The 15,176-nt window shown below is 38.8% G+C and overlaps 1 non-coding gene across 1 annotated transcript; it reads left to right on the forward strand.

The window, feature by feature from the left end:
- The first annotated feature begins 4,152 nt into the window (after positions 1-4,152).
- LOC148545220 (small nucleolar RNA R71) lies at positions 4,153-4,260 on the forward strand. The gene has a single exon (XR_015901734.1). It is a non-coding gene; the product is annotated as a small nucleolar RNA R71 (small nucleolar RNA).
- The last annotated feature ends 10,916 nt before the right edge of the window (positions 4,261-15,176 follow it).

The raw sequence follows: 15,176 nt of genomic DNA on the forward strand, positions 1-15,176 counted from the left end.
TTCTTGGCCAAAGTATGGACTATTATATATTGCCGGAAAGCCCTGGATGTCTACTTTCCAACGCAATTGGAAGCGCGCCATTTCGAGTTCTGTAGCTCCAGAAAATCCACTTTGAGTGCAGGGAGGTCAGAATCCAACAGCATCAGCAGTCCTTTTTCAACCTCTGAATCTGATTTCTGCTCAAGTCCCTCAATTTCAGCCAGAAAATACCTGAAATCACAGAAAAATACACAAACTCATAGTAAAGTCCAGAAATGTGAATTTAACATAAAAACTTATGAAAACATCCCTAAAAGTAACTAGATCCTACTAAAAACATACTAAAAACAATGCCAAAAAGCGTATAAATTATCCGCTCATCACAACACCAAACTTAAATTGTTGCTTGTCCCCAAGCAACTAAAAATCAAATAGGATAAAAAGAAGAGAATATACTATAAATTCCAAACTATCAATGAAACAGAGCTTCAATCATATGAGCGGGACTTATAGCTTTTTGCCTCTTGAATAGTTTTGGCATCTCACTTTATCCATTGAGGTTCAGAATGATTGGTATCTATAGGAACTTCAGATTTTGAATAGTGTTATTGACTCTCCTAGTTCAGTATGATGATTCTTGAACACAGCTTCTTTATGAGTCTTGGCCGTGGCCCTAAGCACTTTGTTTTCCAGTATTACCACCGGATACATAAATGCCACAGACACATAATTGGGTGAACCTTTTCAGATTGTGACTCAGCTTTGCTAAAGTCCCCAATTAGAGGTGTCCAGGGTTCTTAAGCACACTCTTTTTTTTTGCTTTGGACCTTGACTTTAACCGCTCAGTCTCAAGTTTTCACTTGACACCTACACGCCACAAGCACATGGTTAGGGACAGCTTGGTTTAGCCGCTTAGACCAGGATTTTATTCCTTTAGGCCCTCCTATCCACTGATGCTCAAAGCCTTGGGATCCTTTTTATTTGCCCTTGCCTTTTGGTTTTAAGGGTTATTGGCTTTTTCTGCTTGCTTTTTCTTTTTCTTTCTATATTTTTTTTTTCGCCTCTTTTTTTTTTTTCTTTTTTCTGCAAGCTTTGTTCTTTGCTGCTTTTTCTTGCTTCAAGAATCATTTTTATGATTTTTCAGATTATCAAATAACATGTCTCCTAGTAATCATTCTTTCAAGAGCCAACATATTTAACATTCTTAAACAACAACTTCAAAAGACATATGCACTGTTCAAGCATACATTCAGAAAACAAGAAGCATTGTCACCACATCAATATAATTAAGCTAAGTTCAAGGATAAATTCGAAACTCATGTACTTCTTGTTCTTTTGAATTAAAACATTTTTCATTTAAGAGAGGTGATGGATTCATGGGACATTCATATCTTTAAGACAAAGTTACTAACTACTAATGATCATGTAATGAAGACACAAACATAGATAAGCACATAACATAGAAAATGAAAAACATAGATAAGCACATAACATATCCTTGAGCTCTTCTATGTCTCTTCCTTGTCTTTGCTGCTCCTCCTTCATTGCTTTTAGATCTTCTCTGATTTCATGAAGGATGATGGAGTGATCTTGATGTTCCACCCTTAGTTGCTTCCAATAATTGTGTGGAAGAAAATGTATCCCCTGAGGTATCTCAGGGATCTCTTGATTTGCAGTCAAATGTTCTACCACTGAGCTATAGACCCTTGATGGAAGCTTTTGTCTTCCCTTTCCTCTTTCTAGAGGCTTCTCTGGCCTTAGGTGCCATCAATAGTTATGGAAAAAACAAAAAAGCTATGCTTTTTACCACACCAAACTTAGAATGTTGCTCGCCCTCGAGCAAAAGAAGAAAGAATAGAAGAATAAGAAGAAGATATGGAGGAGATGGAGGGAGATGTGTATTCGGCCATATGGGTGGGATTGGGTGGGGAAGAGATGTTGAATTTTGAAGGAAAGTGGGTGTTTGGATGTGAGTGGTAAAGAGTTAATAGGGAAGAGTGTTTATTGGGAATAGAGGATGATTGAGAAGAGAGAAGAGAGTGAGTGAAGGTAGGTGGGGATCCTGTGGGGTCCACAGATCCTGAGGTGATCCTGTGAGGTCCACAGATCTTGAGGTGTCAAGGCATTTACATCCCTGCACCAATTTAGGCATGCAAAATGACCTTGCACACAACTCTGGGCGTTCAGCGCCAGGTTGGTGCCCATTTTGGGCGTTCAACGCCCATTTGCTGCCATTTCTGGCGTTGAACGCTAGAACCATGCTTGTTCTGGGCGTTCAGCGCCAGAACTATGCTCTGTTCTGGCGTTTGAACGCCAGGCAGATGCTCCTCCAGGATGTGATTTTTCTTCTGCTGTTTTTGATTCCATTTTCAATTTTTCTATTTATTTTGTGACTCCACATGATCATGAACCTAAGAAAACATGAAAAACAATAAAAATAAGAATTAGATAAACATTGGGTTGCCTCCCAACAAGCGCTTCTTTAATGTCAATAGCTTGACAGTGGGCTCTCATGGAGCCTCACAGATGTGCAGAGCTTTGTTGAGACTCTCCAACACCAAACTTAGAGTTTGAATATGGGAGTTCAACACCAAACTTAGAGTTTGACTGTGGGGTCTCTGGTTGACTCTGCTTGGAGAGAAGCTTTTCAAGCTTCCTCTCTATGGTTGCAGAGGGAGATCCTTGAGTTTTGAATACAAGGGAGTTTTCATTCCATTGAAGGATTATTTCACCTCTGTCAACATCAATCACAGCTCTTGTTGTGGTCAGGAAAGGCCTTCCTAGGATGATGGATTCATCCTCTTCCATTCCAGTATCCAGGACTATAAAATCAGCAGGGATGTAAAGGCCCTCAACCTTTACTAACACATTCTCTACTTGTCCATAAGCCTGTCTTCTTGAGCTGTCTGCCATCTCTAGTGAGATTTTAGCAACTTGCACCCCATAGATTCCCAGTTTCTCTATTACAGAGAGGGGCATGAGGTTTATTCCTGAACCCAGGTCACACAGAGCCTTAAAGATCATGGTTCCTATGGTACAGGGTATTATGAACTTTCCAGGATCCTGTCTCTTCTGAGGCAATGTCAGTTGATCCAGATCACTTAGTTCATTGATGAACAAGGGAGGTTCAACTTCCCAAGCATCAATGCCAAACAATTTGGCATTCAGCTTCATGATTGCACCAAGAAACTTGGCAGTTTGCTCTTCAGTAACATTCTCATTCTCTTCAGAAGAGGAATATTCATCAGAGCTCATGAAGGGCATAAGGAGGTTCAATGGGATCTCTATGGTCTCTAGATAGGCCTCAGAGTCCTTTGGTTCCTCAGAGGGAAGCTCCTTATTAATCACTGGACGTCCGAGGAGGTCTTCCTCCTTGGGATTCACGTCCTCTCCTCTCCTCACAGGTTCGGCCATGGCGCTTATGTCAATGGCCTTGCACTCTCCTTTTGGATTTTCTTCTGTATTGCTTGGGAGATTACTAGGAGGGATTTCAGTGATCCTTTTACTCAGCTGGCCCACTTGTGCTTCCAGATTTCTAATGGAAGACCTTGTTTCATTCATGAAACTTGCAGTGGCCTTAGATAGATCAGAGACTAGATTTGCTAAATTAGAAGCATTTTGTTCAGAGTTCTCTGTCTGTTGCTGAGTTGATGATGGAAAAGGCTTGCTATTGCTAAACCTGTTTCTTCCACCATTATTAAAGCCTTGTTGGGGCTTTTGATCCTTCCATGAGAAATTTGGATGATTTCTCCATGTTGAGTTATAGGTGTTTCCATAAGGTTCACCTAAGTAATTTACCTCTGCTATTGCAGGGTTCTCAGGATCATAGGCTTCTTCTTCAGAAGATGCCTCTTGAGTACTGTTGGATGCAGCTTGCATTCCATGCAGACTCTGAGAGATCATATTGACTTGCTGAGTCAATATTTTGTTCTGAGCCAATATGGCATTCAGAGTATCAACTTCAAGAACTCCCTTCTTCATAGGCGTCCCATTATTCACAGGATTCCTTTCAGAAGTGTACATGAACTGGTTATTAGCAACCATGTTAATGAGTTCTTGAGTTTCTACAGGCGTTTTCTTTAGGTGAATGGATCCACCTGCAGAAGTGTCCAGTAACATCTTTGATAGCTCAGATAAACCATCATAGAATATATCCAGGATGGTCCATTCTGAAAGCATGTCAGAAGGACACTTTTTGGTCAACTATTTGTATCTTTCCCAAGCTTCATAGAGAGATTCACCTTCTTTTTGTCTGAAGGTTTGAACATCAGCTCTAAGCTTGCTCAGCTTTTGAGGAGGGAAGTACTTGGCTAAGAAAGCCGTGACCAGCTTATCCCAAGAGTTCAGGCTGTCTTTGGGTTGAGAATCCAACCATAATCTAGCTCTGTCTCTTACAGCAAAAGGGAAAAGCATGAGCCTGTAGACTTCAGGATCTACTCCATTAGTCTTAACAGTATCACATATCTGCAAGAATTCAGTTAAGAACTGAAAAGGATCTTCAGATGGAAGTCCATGAAACTTGCAGTTCTGCTGCATCAGAGAAACTAATTGAGGTTTCAGCTCAAAGTTGTTTACTCCAATGGCAGGAATGGAGATGCTTCTTCTATGTAAATTGGAATTAGGTGCAGTAAAGTCACCAAGCATCTTCCTTACATTATTATTATTTTCGGCTGCCATCTCCTTCTCCTGTTCGAAAATTTCTGAAAGGTTATCTCTGGATTGTTGTATTTTGGCTTCTCTTAATTTTCTCTTCAGAGTCCTTTCAGGTTCTGGATCTGCTTCCACAAGAATGTTCTTATCCTTGCTCCTGCTCATATGACAAAGAAGAAGGCACAGAAAAATAATAATAATAATGGAGATCCTTTATACCACAGTATAGGGATTCCTGTGTGAGTGGAAGAAGAGGGGGAGACAAAGAATGTAATATAATGGAAGAAACACAACTGTGAGGATGGAAGAGAGGTGAGATGAGATGTTAGGATATGAATGAATAAATAGAGTAAGATTGGGGAGGGAAAATTTTCGAAAATATTTTTGAAAAAGAGTTAGTGATTTTTGAAAATGGTTTTTGAAAAATGTTAGTAATTTTCGAAAATTTTTGAAATCAAAAATAAAAATTAAAAATAATTAGTTAATTAAAAAGAAGTTTTTGAAAAAGAGAGAAGATATTTTCGAAAATTAGAGAGAGAGAGTTAGTTAGGTAGTTTTGAAAAAGTTAAGAAACAAACAAAAAGTTAGTTAGTTAGTTGAAACAAATTTGAAAAGGTAAGAAGTTAGGAAGTTAGAAAAGATATTTTGAAAAGATATTTTTGAAAAAGATAAGATGAGAGGATATTTTTAAAAAGATATGATAGAAATTAGTTTTGAAAAAGATTTGATTTTTAAAATCACAATTAATGACTTGATTCACAAGAAATCACAAGATATGATTCTAGAACTCAAAGTTTGAATCTTTCTTAACAAGCAAGTAACAAACTTCAAATTTTTGAATCAAAACATTAATTGATTATGTTATTTTTGAAAATTTGATATAAAAATAAGAAAAAGATTTTTGAAAAATATTTTTTAAATTTTCGAAAATAACTAAGAATTTTGAAAAAGATTTGATTTTGAAAAAGATTTTGAAAAAGATAAGATTTTCAAATTGAAAATTTGATTTGACTCATGAGAAACAATTTGATTTTTAAAAATTTTTGAAAAAGTCAACTCAATTTTCGAATTTGATGAGAGAAAAAGGGAAAGATATTTTTTTAATTTTTGAATTTTTATGATGAGAGACAAAAACACTAAAAAGATGCAATGCATGAAATTTTTAGATCAAAACATGTGATGCATGCAAGAATGCTATGAATGTCAAGATGAACACCAGGAACACTATGAATGTCAAGATGAACATCATAGACACAATTTGGAAAAATTTTTTATGCAAAGAAAACATGCAAGACACCAAACTTAGAATTCTTTAATGCTTAGACACTAAGAATTCAAGAATGCATATGATAAACATGAAAAGACACAAAACAAAAATTCATCAAGATCAAACAAGAAGACTTACCAAGAACAACTTGAAGATCATGAAGAACACCATGAATGCATGAAATTTTCGAAATATGCAAGATGCACATGCAATTGACACCAAACTTATGATATGACTCAAGACTCAAACACGAAATAGAAAAATATTTTTGGTTTTTATGATTTTCTAAATTTTTTTTTGGATTTTTTTCAAAAATTAATTGAAAAAAGAAAAATAAGGATTCCAAAATTCTTTAATATGAATTCCAGGAATCTTGCCATGTTAGTCTAAAGCTTCAGTCCAGGAATTAGACATGGCTCACTAGCCAGCCAAGCTTTCAAAGAAAGCTTCAGTCCAAAACACTAGACATGGCCAATGGCCAGCCAAGCTTCAGCAGGTGATCATGGATCAGCAGCAGGTGGATGAGCGACAACTAAGTTGCTCTTGATAGCAAATTGCTAGCCTCAGTCCAAATGAATTTAGACATGGCTTTACAGCCAGCCAGGCTTCACATGTAATTCTGACATGACACGCCTGACATACTCATTCCCAAAGGAATAGACATGGCTTTACAGCCAGCCAGGCTTCAACATGCTTCATGAAACACTAAAATTCATTCTTAAAAATTTTGAATCTATAGAATAATTTTTTTTTTTTGAAAACATTTTTATTTTTTTTCGAAAACAGATGAGAGATTTTTGAAAATATTTTATTTATTTTTTTAAAAAAATTTTTGAAAAGAAAATAAAAAGAAAATTATCTAATCTGAGTAACAAGATGAACCGTCAGTTGTCCAAACTCAAACAATCCCCGGCAACGGCGCCAAAAACTTGTGCTGTTGCCGGATCAAAAGGGAATCTGGCACTGATGTTACCGGACCAAAAGCTTGCCGAAAACTCAAACAATCCCCGGCAACGGCGCCAAAAACTTGGTGGACGAAATTGTGTTCCATGTTCTTTGTACTTGTGTGAGATTAACAATATATAATTGTATTGAATCCTCATTGTGGCTCTATGTGTGGACACAACTCCGTTCAACTAACCAGCAAGTGCACTGGGTCGTCCAAGTAATACCTTACGTGAGTAAGGGTCGAATCCCACGGAGATTGTTGGTATGAAGCAAGCTATGGTCACCTTGTAAATCTCAGTCAGGCGGATATAAAATAATTATGGAGTTTTCGAATAATAAATAAAAGAATAGGGATAGAGGTACTTATGTAAATCATTGGTAGGAATTTCAGATAAGCGAATGGAGATGCTTTTCGTTCCTCTGAACCTCTGCTTTCCTACTATCTTCATCCAATCAGTCTTACTCCTTTCCATGGCTGGCTTTATGTGATACATCACCACTGTCAATGGCTACTTTCGGTCATCTCACGGGAAAATGATCCAATGCCCTGTCACGGCACGGCTAATCGTCTGGAGGCATCACCCTTGTCAATGGCTTCATCTTATCCTCTCAGTGAATAATATGCTCACGCACCCTGTCACGGCACGGCTATTCATCTGTCGGTTCTCGATCATGCTGGAATAGGATTTACTATCCTTTTGCGTCTGTCACTAACGCTCTGCAATCGCGAGTTCGGAGCTCGTCACAGTCATTCAATCATTGAATCCTACTCGGAATACCACAGACAAGGTTTAGACCTTTCGGATTCTCTTGAATGCCGCCATCATTCTAGCTTACGCCACGAAGATTCTGGTTAGGAGATCTAAGAGATATTCATTCTAGCTTAATTCATGTAGAACAGAAGTGTTTGTCAGACACGCGTTCATAAGGGAGAAGGATGATGAGCGTCACACATAATCATTACCTTCATCACGTTCTTGGGTGCGAATGGGTATCTTAGAAGAGAAATAAGAAGAATTGAATAGAAAACAGTAGTACTTTGCATTAATCTTTGAGGAACAGCAGAGCTCCACACCTTAATCTATGGAGTGTAGAAACTCTACCGTTAAAAATACATAAGTGAAGGTCCAGGCATGGCCGTGTGGCCAGCCCCCCTGATCTAAGAACTAGACGTCCAAAGATGGTCAAAAAGACGCGTCTAATACAATAGTAAGAGGTCCTATTTATAATAAACTAGTCACTAGGGTTTACATGAGTAAGTAATTGATGCATAAATCCACTTCCGGGGCCCACTTGGTGTGTGTTTAGGCTGAGCTTAAGTGTAGTACGTGCAGAGGCCATTTGTGGAGTTGAACGCCAGTTTCTGTGCCAGTTTGGGCGTTCAACTCTGGTTTTGGATCCTTTTCTGGCGCTGGACGCCAGATTTGGCCAGTTTACGTCATCAATTCTTGGCCAAAGTATGTACTATTATATATTCCTGGAAAGCCCTGGATGTCTACTTTCCAACGCAATTGGAAGCGCGCCATTTCGAGTTCTGTAGCTCCAGAAAATCCACTTTGAGTGCAGGGAGGTCAGAATCCAACAGCATCAGCAGTCCTTTTTCAACCTCTGAATCTGATTTCTGCTCAAGTCCCTCAATTTCAGCCAGAAAATACCTGAAATCACAGAAAAACACACAAACTCATAATAAAGTCCAGAAATGTGAATTTAACATAAAAACTTATGAAAACATCCCTAAAAGTAACTAGATCCTACTAAAAACATACTAAAAACAATGCCAAAAAGCGTATAAATTATCCGCTCATCAGTGTCTCGTCTTCATTTGAAGAAGTGGAAGGATAGGTGATTTGTGGTGCTTGTGATTGATTGGATGGAAGTGGTTATTTATGAGGTGGTATGTAGGTTTGGTAGTTTCTTCCTTGGTTTGGTTGTTGATTTGGAGGGTTTTGTGAGTATCAGTTTTGTGAATTGTTGGTGTTTCATCTTTGGTTGCCTCCATTATCCCTACCCCCTTGTTGATAATTGTCCCGCCAAGCTTGGTTGGAGCTATCCCTCCAACCTTGATTAGAGTTGTTGCTCCCTTAGTTATAATTGCCTCCTTGTTAGGGGTACCCTTGGTTGTAATTGCTCCCTTGTGAATGGTATCCTTGATTAGGGCGTTCATAGTAGGAGTGATCATAAAAGTTGTGGGTAGCCGCTAGAGTGTTATCTTCTTGGAGACTCGGACATTCGTCCGTGTAGTGGGAGTAGCATGAGCAAATACCGCATACTTTTTGGGGACCAATTGTTGGCTATGTTGGTGTTGGGGAGAGGGTGGAGGTTGTGGTTGATTCACTTGGAGTTGCTTTAGAAGGCTTGTCATCTCACACAAGGTTTTGGTAAGGGTGACGGTTTCACCACTGGAAGAGACTTCATTCACGGTCTTTGGGCGGTTGATTCTTCACCTAGCATGTTGAGTGGATTCGGCCAAGTCAGTAATGAGTTGCCATGCTTCCTCCGCCGTCCTATACTTTGACAAAGAACCGTTACTTGAGGTATCCAATAGATTCTTATCTTACTCTCTCATGCCTTAGCACACATAGCTAAGCAATACTTGAGTGTCAATCATGTGGATCAGACATGAGTCAAGAAGTTTGCGAAACGGTTCCCAATATTCATATAGAGTTTCCATTTCACCTTGTACAATACATGAGATTTCCTTCCTTAGCTTGTCTGTCATTTCTACGGGCATGAATTTATCAAGGAATTCTCTCCTAAGTAAGTCCCAATCGGAGCAACATCACTAGGTAAAGTATAAAATTCACTCCTTGGCTCTTCCCTCAAGAGAGAAAGGAAAGGCAAACAACCATATAGCCACTTCATCGGATCCTTCCCGCCTAGTGGTTGAGTATACACCATGAAAGTCTTTAAGGTGTCTAATTGGATCTTGTGCGGGAAGTTCATGGAACTTTGGTAGAAGATTGATGAGAGCGGTCTTGAGTTCAAAGTTTGCATTCATGTTGGGATGAAGCATATGAAGAGGTTGGAGAACAAAGTTCGGTGCACCCGCTTCCTTGAGAGTAACTCTCCTTGGAGCGGCCATGTTGTCAAGACCTAAATCAAAAGAAAAACTATTAGTAGTATCAACGAAAGAGTAATTAGTGCATTCATTGGATGACGGTGATATGGTTGGTGAATTGGTAAAAACCTTTTCACCTTTCTCAAAGTCTAACCGCTTCCGAGCCTGCCTAATATGAAGCAAAGTTCTTTCAATTTCCGAATCAAATGGGGCTAAGCTCGGATTTGGTAGTGAACGCGTCATACAATGAAGGAGATAAGAAGCTCATGACATCAATTGGTATCTAAGCAAAGACTAATCCTAACTAACAATCAAACAAACAAACAATCAAGAGAGAAACGCAAGTATCCACATATTAACATATTCACACTAACCAATAGAATGGCACACATAAGCAAATCCCCGGCAACGGTGCCATTTTGATGATTAGATCTTTGACGGTTTAGAGTTCACAAATGAATTCTCGTTGCAAGTATAGTTTCTAAACCAAACAATAATCATTTCATACAAAAATTTGTTTGTCACTAAAACAAACCCCTAAATTTATAAACTGAAGTATTTAAACTTCGGGTCGTTCTCCCTAGGAATTGCAATAAAGTGTCCTTGTTATTGGTTATGAGTTGCATATTTTTGGGGTTTTTTGATAAGAAACATGAAAGATAAATGACAAAAAGTAAACTAATAGCTACAAAGGTCTTGGCAAGGTTTGGTGGTCAAGGATCTCTATCCTTATCGCTAATCACAACATGAGAATTGGCAAGGACCAATCCCACTAAGTCATCCCCTAACTAATAGTAGAGGAAAGTCAAGTGAGCTATATGAATCCAAGTCCATAAATCCTAGTTCTCCACCAAATCAATTAGTGAGATCTAGAGTTAATGGCTCCCAATCGTCAATTACTTCGACATTAGTAACTCAAGAGTTCCTAAGTTACCTTCCCAAGCCAAGAGGAACAAAAATCTAACTCACAACTAAAAGGAGCATTTTAACAAACACATAGAAGGTAATAAAGGAAAACATTATTAATTGCAAGAATTAAAAGAATCTACAACTACAAAAGTAAGAGATTAACAATAGAAAGGCAAAACAATTATGAGACAACAAAGAACTTACCAATTGCATTAAAGAAGGAATGTAGATCTACAAAAGAAAGTTCATAAGCTACAACTAACAATACAAAGGAATTACAAGAGAAGTAAAATACTACAACTACAAGAGAACAATTAAGGATGAAAGAGGAGAATTAAGAGAGAAGAAGAAGAAGTAGATCTAGATCTAAACCTAATCCTAATTCTAATCCTAATCCTAGAGAGAAGTGAGAGCTTCTCTCGCTAAAACTAACTTTTCCTCCAAAACTAATCTAAAACTACACTAGTGTCTAAAGTGTGTCATCCCTCTTAAATCTTTGGGTTAAATAGCATCAGAAATGAGTTAGATTGGACCCACAAGGCTTCTGAAATCGTGGGCCACAAGTTGCATTAAGTGAATCATCTGCAACCATCGGCGCGTACATGTACAGTGCGCGTGCTCGACCTTAAACGTGATGCAACTATGGCAAATCTTATATCATTTCGAAGCCCCAGATGTTAGCTTTCCAACGCAACTAGAACTGCATCATTTGAACATCTGTAGCTCAAGTTATGGTCGATTAAGTGCAAAGAGGTTGGCTTGACACCTTTTGCGATTCCTTCATTTCTTCATGAGTTCTCCATTTCTACATGCTTTTCCTTCATTCGCTTAATCCAATCTTTGTCTCCTAAATCTGAAATCACTTAACAAACATATCAAGGCATCTAATGGAATCAAGGTGAATTAAATTTAGCTATTCTAAGTCCTAAAAAGCATGTTTTCACTCTTAAGCACAATTAAAGGAGAATAACAAAAACCGTGCTATTTCATTGGATAAATGTGGGAGAAAGTGATAAAATCCTCTAAATTCAACACAAGATAAACCCTCCAAAATGGGGTTTATCAGGGTTCTGAATTCTTCTAACTCATTGAGCTACAGCATCCTTCTTTCTCCAGCAGATTGATTATCAAAATTCAACATCTTTAGGGCCTAAAATGCTCTATGTTCAAGCTCCATTGGCAGATGACAAGCCTTTCCAAACACCAATTAGTATGGAGATATGCCAATAGGTGTCTTAAAGGTTGTTCTATAAGCCCACAATGCATCATCTAGCTTCTTGGACCAATCTTTTCTTGAGTTCCCAATAGTCTTCTCAAGGATTTTCTTGAGCTCTCTGTTTGAAATTTCAGCTTGACCATTGATTTGTGGATGATATGGGGTGGCTACTTTGTGCTTGACACCATATTTGTGGAGGAGTGTCTCTAGTTTCTTGTTGCAAAAGTGAGTTCTCCCATCACTTATAAGAGCTCTTGGAACCCCAAATCTGCTGAATATATTCTTTGTCAAGAAATTAATCACCACTTTGTTATCATTTGTTGGATTAGCTATGGCCTCTAGCCTTTTTGACACATAATCCGCAGCCACCAATATGTAGTTGTTTGAGTATGATGGTGGGAATCGTCCCATAAAATCAATCCCCCAAACATCAAATAATTGCAACTCTATGATGAATCTCTGTGGCTTTTCATTTTTCTTGGGTTGGTTGCCAGCTCTTTGACATTCATTGCACCTTGTCATAAACTCCTTTGCATCTTTGAATATTGTAGGCCAAAAGAATCCACATTACAACACCTTGGCTGCAGTCTTTTCTCCACTAAAATGTCCTCCATGTGTGGATCGATGGCAGTGCCAAAGGACCTCTTGTCCTTCATCATGAGAGATGCACCTCCTTAAAATCCCATCAGCACACCTCTTGAAGAGGTAAGGCTCATCCCAAATATAGTACTTGGCATCATTGATGAGCTTCCTTTTCAAGTGTTTGTTGATGTTGGAAGGTAGCTCTCCAATAGCCTTGAAATTGGCTATATCAACAAACCAAGGGGCTTCTTGGATCATCATCAACTGTTCATCTGGAAAGCCCTCATTCACTGCAGGGCTGTGTGCTTTGTCTTTCTCATTTGGGATCCTTGATAGGTGGTCAGCCACCTTGTTCTCTGCCCCACTTCTATCTTTAATCTCAATGTTGAACTCTTGGAGTAGCAAGACCCATCTTATCAGTCTAGGCTTGGATTTCTGCTTGGTCAACAAATATTTGAGAGCTGCATGGTCAGTAAACACAATGACTTTAGAACCAATGAGGTAAGATCTGAATTTATCAAATGCAAAAACTATAGCAAGGAGTTCTTTTTCTATGGTGGTGTGGTTCTTTTGAGCTTCATTAAGAACCTTGCTAGCATAATAGATGACATGCACTAGCTTGTCTCTCCTTTGTCCTAAAACAGCACCAATAGCAAAGTCTGATGCATCACACATTAATTCGAAAGGTAAATCCTAGCTAGGTGGTACAATAATAGGTGTAGAGGAGAGTCTGCTTTTAAGCTCATCAAAGGCTTGCATACATTCTCTATCAAAGATAAAAGGTACATTAGAGATAAGCAAGTTACTTAAAGGTCTGGCAATCTCTGAAAAATCTCTAATGGACCTTCTATAAAACCCAACATGCCCTAAGAAACTCCTAATTGCTTTGACATTGCAAGGTGGGGGTAATTTCTCAATCACTTCCACATTGGCTCTGTCCACCTCTATGCTTTTCTTAGAGATTTTGTGGCCAAAGACCACCCCTTCGGTGACCATAAAATGACACTTTTCCCAGTTCAAAACTAGGTTAGTCTCTTGGCATCTCTTTATCACCAAATCAAGATGGTGTAAGTACTTAGAAAATGAATCACCAAACACAAAAAAATCATCCATGAAAACTTCAATAAACCTTTCAATCATATAAAAAAAATGGACAGCATGCACCTTTGGAATGTGGTAGGTGCATTGCACAATCCAAAGGGCATTCTTCTATATGCAAAAACACCATAAGGACAAGTGGTGCACGAAATTGTGATCTCAGGCAACGGCGTCAAAAACTCTGTACGCACGTCTTAATAAATTGTTTTTCATTCACAACTTCGATACAACTAACCAGCAAGTGCACTGGGTCGTCCAAGTAATAAACCTTACGTGAGTAAGTGTCGATCCCACGGAGATTGTTTGTATGAAGCAATCTATGGTCACCTTGTAGATCTCAGTCAGGCGGATATAAAACAGTTATGGAGTTTTCGAAAATAAATAATAAAATAAGGATAGAAATACTTATGTAAATCATTGGTGAGAATTTCAGATAAGCACATAGAGATGCATTCGTTCCTCTGAACCTCTGCTTTCCTGCTGTCTTCATCCAATCAATCTTACTCCTTTCCATGGCTGGCTTTATGTAAGGACATCACCGTTGTCAATGGCTATTTTTTATCATCTTTGGAAAATGGTCCGATGCGCTGTCACTGCATGGCTAATCGTCTGGAGGCATCACCCTTGTCACTGGCTGCATCCCATCCTCTTGTGAAAATGGTCCAAATGCTCTGTCACACCACGGCTAATCATCTGAGGTTCTCGATCATACTGGAATAGGATTCACCCTCCTTTTGCGTCTGTCACTACGCCCAGCACTCGCGAGTTTGAAGTTCGTCACAGTCATTCAATCCCAGAGTCCTACTCGGAATACCACAGACAAGGTTTAGACTTTCCGGACTCTCATGAATGCCGCCATCAATCTAGCTTATACCACGAAGATTCTGATTAAGAGATCCAAGAGATACTCATTCAATCTAAGGTAGAACGGAAGTGGTTGTCAGGCACACGTTTATAGGGAATGATGATGATTGTGACGTTCATCACATTCAGGTTGAAGTGCGAATGAATATCTTAGAAGCGGAATAAGTTGAATGGAATAGAAAAACAGTAGTACTTTGCATTAATCTTTGAGGAACAGCAGAGCTCCACACCTTAATCTATGGAGTGCAGAAACTCTACCATATGAAAATACATAAGTGATAATGGTTCAGGCATGGCCGAATGGCCAGCCCCCATGAAAGTCTAAGATAGCATAAAACTGATCAAAGATTATCTCTAATACAATAGTAAAAAGTCCTATTTATAATAAACTAGTTACTAGGGTTTACAGAAGTAAGTAATTGATGCATAAATCCACTTCCGGGGCCCACTTGGTGTGTGCTTGGGTTGAGCTTGAATGTTACACGTGTAGAGGTCAATCTTGGAGTTGAACGCCAGTTTGTAACGTATTTCTGGCGTTCAACTCTGGCTTGTGACGTGTTTCTGGCGTTTAACTCCAGACAACAGCATAGAACTGGCGTTCAATG

Source organism: Arachis ipaensis, chromosome B9 (assembly GCF_059453495.1).
Source record: "Arachis ipaensis isolate K30076 ecotype BB chromosome B9, ASM5945349v1, whole genome shotgun sequence".
In the NCBI taxonomy this organism is placed as follows: Eukaryota; Viridiplantae; Streptophyta; class Magnoliopsida; order Fabales; family Fabaceae; genus Arachis; species Arachis ipaensis.